Here is a 12,110-nt window from a genome sequence, read left to right as displayed (position 1 = left end):
CTTTTCAACCTAACAGTTGACACATCCAACTGGATGTTCAGCTAACACCTCTGGCTCCAAAATGTTCAAAATGGAGCCTCTCATCTCTGCCCTCCATCTACTTCCCTTTCCCCTATCTTAATAAACCTCCTTTCTCACTTTTCTGTTTCCTATTTGCCACCACTATCTGTCACCTGTCTTTGAGGTCATGTATGGGTCCTTCTTCCATCTAGATGCTACATCAGCCTGTCTTTACCAAGCTAAGTTCCTATTTTTGTGTCCACTATTGTCAAAGCCCTCAGTCTCTCCTTGAAGCAATTGGTCCTATATTCTGCTATAAGATATGTCTCCCTACAGCACAGCTGTCCCAGGCTACCACTAGCCCATCTGGTGCTTTTGTACAAATCAGAAAAGACACCCCATCTTCAACACACTTGACTTATCTGTCAGGAAACCTGTCATAACATATTTACAATGACTGGTCATAATAAATATAGAAATATACAGAGTTATCTTGTGAATGGCACCCTCTAAGATTTTCAGTGGACAATCTGCACACAACACTGGGCAGCCCTATGACCGTACCATCCCTCAACTCTACACATTTTAACAACCTCATCACCTGTGAAAATAAATGCACACCTGTCAGCCTAGTACAGGAAATTCACCACGCTTGGCGTCAGCCTGAATCTCCTATATTATTTCCTATTTCTCACCTCCTTACATCCCTATGCTCCACTCTAGCTGGCACAGTTTCTCAGAACTGACTCACACCTGCCTATCACCTTGCTTTTAATCCTTTGTCTCCCTGGTATGCCCTCTCTCCCTCTTTTCACCTATAAATATCCCATCTATTTTTCAAATGTCATTTCTTCCACGAAGCTGTATGTTTTCCCAACCCCAAACAGAAGTGAGCATTCTCTCCTTTGAATCTCGCTGAACTTTGTTTATACCTCAGTTACAATATGTGTAATATACTGCCTTTTATTAGAGTTATTGGCTCATTTGATTGATTCTGTACTAGATGGTAAACGTCTTGAAGTTCTGGATATTATGTTCGATTTTATGTCTTCTTCAGGGTCAAATCGAGGATTTCATGCAGAATAATTTTTTTTTAATTTGTTTAATTGAACTAAATTAGTAAGCCTCACTCCCAACAAATATGCATTAGATTTTTGTGGGTAAAAGTCTTCCTTATTCCTTAGGAACATTATCAGTAAGGAATTTTTTATTTTTTATTTAATTGCCAAAAATTTAGAATAAATAATAATGTTTTTAGTCTCCTTATCTACATCATATTCCATTTACTTCACTTCTCCATTAGCTGGATAACAGTCCATTGCTATAAGATATATAACCCATAAGTCATATGCTCACCATTTTATTTTGTTCAACCAAGCAGTGTTAAATATGATTCCTTTTTGTCTTTGTCTTATAAAGTTAGCCTATCACTGATTACATAGGTCTCATTCCTCCAACATCTTCAGTGTAAATACATAAGAAAAGTCTTTCAAAGAGAGTGGGTGACGAGGTATTTTCTTATTCAAAAAGGAGATCCAGCTCACAAATAATTATGGGACAGGAAGCATCTTTAATCCTCCACCTGCTGTGACTACTGTGCCACTGTGGATTTTAAAGAGCTCAAGATCTCAACTGAATTGAGAACTATTCATTCATTTTATCATTTTGTTGATAAAGCTATACAGAGACAGTGCTAAGGAGACATCATTATTATTTGATTCAATTCGGATAACATAAATATGTGATAAATACATGATTTTTAAAGATTATGTCTCTCACGCCCAAGGAACCCTAAGCATGTGTCAGAAACTGGGCCCTGGATGTCAATTAAAAATTGTGATGATCAATGACACACAGACACAAATGCAAGCAAGACTGACAATATTTATAATTTAAAATCATTTTAAAGTCCCTGCTATGCCATACTTCTTTCATTGATTGAGGCCAGCAACCAAATACAGACACTTGCATTCAATTGCCCTCTGAGATGAGAGCAAAGAAAAGGTTCACTTGCACTGATAAACTCATTTTCTACCTGTTTATCAACTTGAGGATACATTTTCCTTTTTTGTTTTGTCTCTTAGGAAGATCAGAATTACCTGAGATTAAACTCTTACTTTCTAGGCCCCAAAATACATATGAATGCTGGTGTTAAGGAACTCCAAGGATGGTAATTTTCAATCACAGGGATTTGAAGTTCACCTGTTTACCATTCCCACTCATATCTGAAATTCCTCTACAGCTTCTCTAACATGTGGTCATCTAATCTCCACTTTAATGTGTCTAGTATTAGGAAGCTCACTGTTACACAAAGACTCCTTTTCCCTGAATTAATTCAAACTTCAGAAAGCCCTTCCTAATGATGTACTGAAATCTACCTTTTTGTCTAACTTCCCTTTCATTCCTATTTCTACTATTTCTACCCTCCAGAGCTACAATTTTTTGTTTTAACTCCCATTTAAATCACGTTCCTCCTTTGAATATTTAATTAAAACTGCCTTGCCCGTCCTTAGATTTTAATCCTAGCTCTGCTACTTACCAGCTTTATTTGCCATGCTGGCTTTATATGTCTTTAAAGACACTAAAGACCCTGGAAAAGTTACTCAGTATCTTTAATCCTCAGTGGTTTCCTCTATAACAGGGAGGTGAAAATAGGATCCATCTCATATGGTTTATCTTAAGGATTTCATGAGAAAAACACTTATAGAAGTGCTTAGCACATTTTCAGTACCCCCTTTGATTACTGCAAACACCTCCTGTTTTTATATGGGAAGCCCTCTTTCTCTCAGTCCATCACCATCCCTCCATTTTTGTTTTTGTTCAAATTGCTCTTTCACAATGCTTTTTCCACCTGCCCGACAAACAAAGAGAAAATGGCAGGGACGTTGCTATGTCACAATTGTAGTGACTCCTAGTAATACACTCAAGTCTCATTTGTTCCTTTGAGGTGTACCTTCTCTGTAGGCTGGAGCTCAGCACAATGTTAAAGAAGGTCACAATGCTGATTAGCATTGACCACTCCCCTCTTGGAATTTCCACTCAAGGCTCCTCATCCCAGCCATTAATCCCCTCTCAGAGCTACAGAATCTAGACTGTCACAGGTACTCTTTCTCCTCCAGCTTCTCTGAGGCCCCAACAGAGAAAAAGTTAAGTAAACTCATATGCTCCGTGTTCTTTTTTGTCAGGGCCCTTGCACTGGCCAGCTAATCTAACAAATCTTGCTATTGAGCTAATGAGAACTAATGGTTTAATATTTTGCCTTTCTAAGTAACAAAGAAATGTTATATTTTAGACCAACAACAGAAACTTGACATGACTTTAAGTCTTGGAGAACACTTGATTTTATCCTGTAGGTATCTTAACATCTATGCTTATAAGTTTATTTTTCTTAGCACTTTAAATTTACCTTAATTTAATGTTCTGTGTGTGTGTGTATGCAGGGCATCACAGATCCCCATATCTGCTAATAAGAAGTGGTAACTTCCTTAGAACACCAATGACGGCAATCTAAGGCAATGGTCAGAGATGGGTTTCTCAGTAAGAAATCTTGAGAATTTTTGTTCCCACATAAGTTCACACCATATATAACTTAGTCTAATCCTAAAACAAATTAATTCTGATCCCATGCTATGAACATACTTATACATAAAGAGATATTTCACAACTGCTGCTGTTGCTTTTTGGAGGTGAATGTTCACTGTCAACTTATGATTACCTAAAGATTAAGAAATTAACCTAAAAAGAGAAAGGAAGAGATGAATGTCAAATGCCCTAGGCTAGAAGTAGTGAGCCTCTCTTTCCTCACTATTTTCCAATGCTTTCTTAATGCAAGACTTCAAAATGAATCATCCAAGAAACTGAAAAGATACTTATCATCAAATAGGCTTTTAACCAAAGTCAACAAAAGCACAACTTACTTGCATATTTTATGTATCTCCAAAACAGGAAGGGACTGAAATTCCTCTAAAAGTTAGACTATTCTCTGAACAGCATCCTCTCAACCTTTCCATTTAGAAGTTGTCCATGCTAAATATGAGATCACTCTTTGAAGTAAATTTACAGTAATATGTTCAAATAGAGTTTGCTCACATTAGTGGCTGGCTTTTCTGAGAAACATCTTCTATTGGCTTGTTTTCTATTTTGAGGGAAGTGGCAAATTTCAAGAAGCCTATCTTAGAGAAATTTAAATGGAAATAAAATAAGAAAACCAATCAGTGACTTGAAGGGTTGTTTCAGCTATTAAACAAGACACTTTGGGTCTTCTGTGCCACTCACCATAAAGAAACCATTTATGTTGATCAAGTTGATTAAGCTGATAAAGACTGAGGCATCAGTAAAGTTCATCTTTTGTTTTCACATTCAAAATTCTCACTTGTAAAACAAGGAGGAACATGATTATTACTCCACAAAAAATTGTAGAAACGACACAGACATGTCATGAACAAAAGACATTAAAGAGACATTTTCTATGGAAATTGGATGGGGGTGTGGGTGGAAGACGTGAGCCAATAGGAATATTTAACTGGGGTCAACCAGTTAACCAGTTAACCGGGCTTGCAATCTGATGTCAGAGATGTTTCTTAAAATAATCAAAGAATAAAATACTTGTATCTCACATTCTTAAATACTTTAATTTCTAAGGAGATTAAACCACATTTTGAGTCAACATTCTACACATCCTAGATGTGCCATTGTTTTCAAGAATATGACAATTTCCTAATGTAACCGAAAGTGGGGTCCGGCTGCTCGCCGCTCAAAAGCCAATAAAGAGGCCAGGTTGGTGGAAAGGAAAGTTTGCTTTATTTTGGATGCCGGCAACCAGTTGCGGGGGGAGGGTGGACATCTGTCCAAAGGCCGACTCCCCCTGCCCCGACAATCAGGGGGCAAGAGCTTTTATAGACAGAGGGAGGGGGCTACATGCAGAAACAATACAATCAGCTCTGCAGTCATCTTGAAATTGGTCATCAGTGGTCTGACCAGCATCATCTTGATTGTTTTAGGTACAGTTAATCTTCAGTTCCAGGGTCGTTTGTTTCCATTTCTTTGAGGCCACTTCTCGGAACTGTGGCAGCTTATGTCATGGCTACAGCCTGGTCATCATGTAGTTAACTTCTTCCACCTGGTGGGGGTTTCATTATCTATAAGACAGCTCACAGGATATGGTTCAGAATATTATCTATATCCCTTAAGGAAGAACTAAAGGTCCTTGACTATGCTTAATGACTAAACTATTATTATTTGGTCTCCTTTGACTGTTTTCCTTTGTTTCTGCATTTTCTCACTTCTCTGATTAAACTTATTTTTGGCTGAAGTTTTTCCACAGACAAAAGGCAGGCTGAGGACACGGGGCAGCAAGGACCATAGGGTCCTGCTCCATTTCACTAACACATGTGTTATCTTACTCTCTAGAAGCCCCTCTTGACCTCAAGGTTCCCTTCCCTTTCCCCTTTAGAACATGTATCAGGGGACTTTGCACAGTTATACGCCACCTTAGGTCAGCCCCAAGCTGCTGAGACCTTAAATCTGATAAGGGATTACACAATGTCAGTAACTTATTCTGCAGCTCATCTTCCTACCCCTGACAAGTAAAGTATTGGAAAAATCCTTAGGGAGTCAGCAGTCTTTGAGTGTCGTATCAGCTATGCCACCTATTAGCAGTTTGACTTTGGGGAAATTATTATACTTCATACAACTTCAGCTTTTTTTTTTTTTTTTTTGGCTGCTTTGGGTCTTTGTTGCTGCACGCGAGCTTTCTCTAGTTGCAGTGAGTGGGGGCTACTCTTTGTTGCAGTGCATGGGCTTCTCATTGTGGTGGTTTCTCTTGTTGTGGAGCACAGGCTCTAGGCATGCGGGCTCAGTAGTTGGGGCTCACGGGCTCTAGAGCGCAGGCTCAGTAGTTGAGGCGCATGGGCTTAGTTGCTCCGCAGCATGTGGGATCTTCCCGGACCAGGGCTCGAACCCGTGTCCCCTGCATTGGCAGGCGGATTCTTAACCACTGCACCACCAGGGAAGTTTCAACTTCAGCTTTTTGAGTGTTCAATGAGAATAATACTTTGCTCATTTGCTCATTCAGGAAGTACTGGGGTCTACTAAGGCCAGACATGATCTTCAAAGCTGGAGACACCTCTTGAAACCAGATCCTGCCTCTCACCTTGAGAAGTTTATGATTTAAAAGAGGATGCAGAGGACTTCCCTGGTGGTGCAGTGGTTAAGAATCCACCTGCCAATACAGAGGACACAGGTTCGATCCCTGGTCTGGGAAGATCCCACATGCCGCGGAGCAACTAAGCCCGTGCGCCACAACTACTGAGCCTGCGCTCTAGAGCCCACAAGCCACAACTACTGAGCCTGCGCACCACAACTACTGAGCCCACGTACCACAACTACTGAAGCCCGCATGCTCTAGGGCCCACGTGCCACAACTACTGAGCCCATGCTCTAGAGCCCATGTGCCACAACTACTGAGCCCACATGCCGCAACTACTGAAGCCCACACGCCTAGAGCCCATGCTCCACAACGAGAAGCCACCTCAATGAGAAGCCCGTGCACCGCAACAAAGAGTAGCCCCTGCTCAATATAACCAGAGAAAGCCCGCGCACAGCAACAAAAACCCAATGCAGCCAAAAGTAAGAAAAAATAAAATAAAAAATAAATAAATATAACATCTTAAATAATTTATAATAAATATTACTAGTAGAAATAATCAATATAAATATTCTATTTATGGTAAAATGTTTTATAGATTAAAAACTGACTAAAATGTATCTTACTGATAGAATATATAGCTACAAGAGCAGAGCAAGTAACAACTGTACTTTATACAAATAAACAATAAAAAATTAAAGTTAACAGTAGTTAAGCCTCAATATCTTTCCACTTAAAAATACTTATACAGCTTCTATAGTTCCAGGCACTACTCTGAGAGCTTTAAAAAAACATAGTTTACAGACACACCTCAGAGATATCGCGAGTTCAGTTCCAGACCACTGCAATAAAGTGAATATTGCAATAAAGTGAGTCACACAAATTTTTTGGTTTCCCAGTACATATTATAAAAATTATGTTTACACTATACTGTAATCTATTAAGTATGCAACAGCATTATGTCTAAAAAATGTACATACCTTAATTTAAAAATACTTTAACGCTAAAAAATGCCAAGACATAATTATAATAGTAACATCGAAGATCACTGATGACAGATCACCATAACAAATATAATAATGAAAACATTTGAAATATTGCAAGAATTAGAAAAGTAACACAGAGACATGAAGTGAGCAAATGCTGTTGGAAAAATGGTGCCGATAAACTTGATCAACACAGAGTTGCCACAAATCTTCTGTTTGTAAAAAATGTATTATCTGCGAAGTGCAATAAAGCAAATGCAATAAAATGAGGTATGCATGTGTTAACTCTCATCATAGGATTAATCACAGACTTATCACGGGACATTATAAAAACATCCTATGAGTTAGATGCTAATATTATCCCTGTTTTTTAATAGATGAGAGGAGTAAAACAGAGAAAGTTAAGAAACTTATCCCAAGTAACACAGCTGGCAGTGGCAGAGGCAGTTTTGGAATCCATCAATCTAGTCCCTGAGTTTGTTCTATGTACTGCTCCCTTTCTAATAAAACTTTATTATTGATTAGAACATTAAAGAAGACTCACATCTTCGTATCGGAATTTGTATCTGCAAATTTTGACACAAGCAAATTGAGCTTGTTAGAAATAACAGCCACAAAACTCACAATGCAAAAGCTAAAATCAGTGTGACAGGATATGAACAAAACAACTATGAATTAATAATTTCTGGGAATTTATACAAAAAACAGTTGATTGTAAAAATAATTTTTGAAAAAAATAAAATAAACTTTTAAAATGACATAAGTATGCTATACGAAATAGTTATCTACGAGTGAAATAGGTTTTATGCAGTTAGCTTGTCTATATGAGTTGGGATGGGCCAAGTAAAGCTACGGTAACAGATGACAAACACATTCCAATTACTTCAGTGGCCTGAAGTTGAAAAGTTTATTTTTCATTCATGCTATATGTCTATCACATTTTGGCAGGAGTTTCTGTACCCATTGTTCTCTCTTGGGACTTTCTGGAGTGTCACTGATTGAGGTGACAAGTATCATCTCTCTTATTTCTTTGGCCACGGCAAGTCATCTGGCCATGGCTACCTTCAAGCAGGTGGGGAAATACCATCAGAAACAGAGGGGAACTACTTATTAGTGAGAAGTTTTCAATCAAGATTTATCAGCACACAGCTCCCAGATAAATACACAAAATCAGTCCTCAGATTAAAAGGAAGATAGAGAAGCAGGATGTGTCTACAGGTAGGCAACCAACATTTTCTGCCACCATCAACGCTAGAAATAATAATAAACATGATAACAATAGCCAACATTCATTGAGAACTCACAAAATGCCAGTCACTGTGTTCTGTATGCATTTGTCATTTAATTCCAAAATCCCACCAAGAAAGTGTTTGTCTATTTTCTAGAAAACAAAACTGAAGAACAGACAAGTAAAATACCTTTCTGGACCTTAGAGCTGGTAACTTGTTGGAGCTAGAAAAATAAACTAGACAATCTGATAAATACCCCCTCTTAGAACTGCTCCCCTAGACTACTTCCCCTATAGTGTTTCTCTTCTGAATTGCACAAGATTCAAAGTTTAGAGCATTTTATTTCTGGATATTGCAGGCTTTGCAGCTATATTCATCAGTGGATCTTGACTGCAAAGTAGAAGCTGACCCTGGTGGTTTAACTATAACTGGAAAAGACAACTTCCACAAAATTTTCTCATAAAGCCTGTTGCCAAGATCGTTGAGAACAGCATGTGCTTTTCCAGATTACAGTGATAAGAAGGTCGACGTTGCTGAGGGCTGCAAGTCCTAACAAAGCAGCACGTCTCCAGGAGAGGGATATTTCTGCTGGCCTCCACAAAAGCCTGTGCAATGGTTTCTTGGGGAGCAGCTGGCTAAGACTGTTGGGAAACCACACTGAAGAGATTCACGCTGTTGGAAGGGCCATCAACAGGAAATGGTCACTAGATTGCCTTAAATCCACTGAGCTCGCAGAGGGCTGCTGCTGCAACCGGCTGGACATTACCGTGCTGTCCATTCACTTGAAGACTAAAGGACCCCTTCTGTTCTAAAGGGGGAGTAATTGAAGAAAAAATGAGCTTCTGCCTAAATAAATTGTATTCAAATTACTCACCCACACCTGGGAATTTACACCAATCATACCAAGAAAAAAGTAACTATTACAGTGTCTGGTATCTGCTGAGCTGTAAATCTCTTCAATAGATGCTTCTCATGGGTTGGCAGGTGCTGATGTTAAATGGCCTCTAGCAAACACATGCAAACACCCACACACACTCCCTCTCTCTGTCTCTCTCCCCATGTCTTCCTTTTATGCCCCAAGTTCTTTCAATTACATTGGATCTCTTTCTGCACCTCCACTGGATCCTTTCTCTCACCCTTGGGGTACACAAAACTCTGAGGAGATCCTCAGAGCTATTAGATCAGGCGCTTCACCAGGCCATGGCTGTTCTGCTACTCCAGCCCCAAGATAACCAAGGGGTTTCTAACAGTATTCCAGTCTCCCCTGGCTACACCTTGGAACCCTGGGACATGATGAACCAATTCCCTTCTGCTTGGGAGGTGGGAGTGAGGGAATACAGGGCAGGATTTGGGTCTCTCCCATTAACTCTTACATCATCATACATTCTTTGATTTTGGCATAATCTCCATGCCTTATTACCTCAGGACTTTGGATTCTGATATCCAAAGCCAAGCACTTGAACTTTAAAGCACCTTATCTGTCTCAAGCACCTGGCTTCCAAAAATTTCATCTCTGCTCTACGTTTCAAAATCCATTCATCAATCCAACTGATGTTCCCTTTCAAAGCTACACATGTCCTCTCTCTGTGGGTGGTGTATAAAGAAAATTATATTACGGAAAAAAGGTAATGGGTTCCAAGCTGCCCTACAGAGGAATAGGTAAGCGGGGTCAAAAACTCTGACAAATGTGTCTCAAAATATCATTTGTTGGATATGTGTTCTGGAATGCTGGTGTTTCTCTTATTTTGAGGTTACTCTCATAACTGTAATAGCTACATTTATGTAGCATTTACTATGCGTCAGCACCTTAGATGACTTTACCCTCTAAACCTCACAAAACATGATGAGTTGGAACTTTTATCTCCTTTCACAGATAAGGAAAGGGAGTCTTGCATATGCTTATTAATTTGGCTAAGTTCACACAGGTAGTAGATGGTGGAGCCAGGCACTATGTGAGTCCCTGAGTGTACAAAGATTAATGATACAAAGATGAATAAAACAAAGATGAATGCACCAATAAGGTGTAGACATCAGACACTTAAATGGACCCTGATAGCCCATGTGGCTAGGACTGTTATTGAGGTTCACACACATAGGCAGGGCATTTGACTAGGATTATGGCTGACTTCCTAAAGACATTAAGACCTGAGTTGATTCAGGAAGGCTAAGCAGGAAGTTTAGGCAAGTGAAAGAAATGAGAGAGGAAGAAAACAAAGGGTATTTCAGGCCCAAGAAATAGAATCAACAAAAGCACAGAGGCAAGCTTAAATAGGATAACTTGCTCCCTACTTAGGCCTATTTCTCCAGTTACCTACTGTTGTGTAACAAGCCACCTGAAAACTTAGTGTCTTATAACATCAGTTATTTTGCTTACGAACCTGCAATTTGGACAGGGCTTTGCGGGAACCCCTTATCTCTGTGCTGCCTGGCTTCATCTGGGAGAGCTTAAAGGCTAGAGCTAGAATCAATGAAGGCTGTCTCATATGTGAGTTGGTAATGGCAATAGGCTGAGACCTTAGCTGAGTCTGTGGCCTGATCAGCCTAGCCCTGGCCTGTCCCTGTGGCTTAAGCTTCTTCACAACATGGTGCCTGGGTTACGGGGGTGAGCACCCTGAGAGACAGTAAACCAGGTAGAAGCCATATCACGTGTTTTGACTTAGCCTTGTAGTCATGCAGTGTCACTGCTGTCACCTTCTCTTTGTCAAGACAGCCACAAAACGCCATCCAGTTTCAAAGAGAGGAGCAAAGACCTCAACCCTTGAGGGTGTATGGCAAGGTTTTGGAGGAGCATGTGGAAGTGGAAATATGGTTGTGATCATTTTTTCAATACACAATCTGACATAGCTATAAACCGGAAAGAACAATATACAATGCATATAGCCCTCTCCCATAACAATTTTGTCATTCCTGATCTAATCACGCTATCAGCTGGATGAGATCACTGATTGACTCATATCTTTCTTGGAGGAGGTTAACAGCATTAAGCCAAGAAAAGAATTTAACTCATTCACTATCCACACAACAAGTTGGGCACAGGGAGATCCTGTCATCTCTGCACAAAATCCAAAGAACACATTCATGAACTGTCTGCAACAAGGACTCAGCTAAAAATTGTGTCCAAAGGCTTGAATTGGACTCTTCGATTAAAAGACCATTTGAGGGCTTCCCTGGTGGTGCAGTGGTTGAGAATCTGCCTGCCAATGCAGGGGACACGGGTTCGAGCCCTGGTCTGGGAGGATCCCACATGCCGCGGAGCAACTGGGCCCGTGAGCTACAACTACTGAGTCTGCGCGTCTGGAGCCTGTGCTCCGCAACACAAGAGGCCGCGATAGTGAGAGACCCGCGCACCGCGGTGAAGAGTGGCCCCCGCTTGCCGCAACTAGAGAAAGCCCTCGCACAGAAACGAAGACCCAACATAGCCAAAAAAAAAAAAGACCATTTGAACCTGTTTGTCCCAGACTGCCATGGGTGCCTCTATTTCTCTAGGCAGTAATCTGTACGTCTTGACCAGGAATCCCTAATGGCTCTGCAGTCATTTCAGGAAGGGTTTTATTGTTTGTGGGAATGTCTTCAGAACGGTTTGAACACTCTTAGCTTCATCTCACTTACGGAGTACAACAATCACAGCCCCATGCCATTTAATCCTAAAATTGTAAGACGCCGAGGTTTCTATGCCCTACAGGGCTCAGAGTACAAGTGGCTCAGTATTTCGTGCCCTGTTAATAAAATGTAAAGTGGCTTTTCTCAGGC

General features: G+C 40.2%; 1 long non-coding RNA gene across 2 annotated transcripts in view; it reads right to left on the bottom strand.

Annotated features, from left to right (window-relative positions):
- LOC309665923 overlaps nt 1-12,110 on the bottom strand; it is a 265,959-nt gene that overhangs the window by 236,923 nt on the left and 16,926 nt on the right. The gene's annotated exons all lie outside the window — the stretch shown is intronic.

Source organism: Balaenoptera physalus, assembly GCF_965194825.1.
Source record: "Balaenoptera physalus genome assembly, chromosome: 8".
Classification (NCBI taxonomy): Eukaryota; Metazoa; Chordata; class Mammalia; order Artiodactyla; family Balaenopteridae; genus Balaenoptera; species Balaenoptera physalus.
The sequence above is the reverse complement of the archived record's forward strand: the minus strand, read 5'-3'. Positions and strand labels throughout refer to the sequence as shown.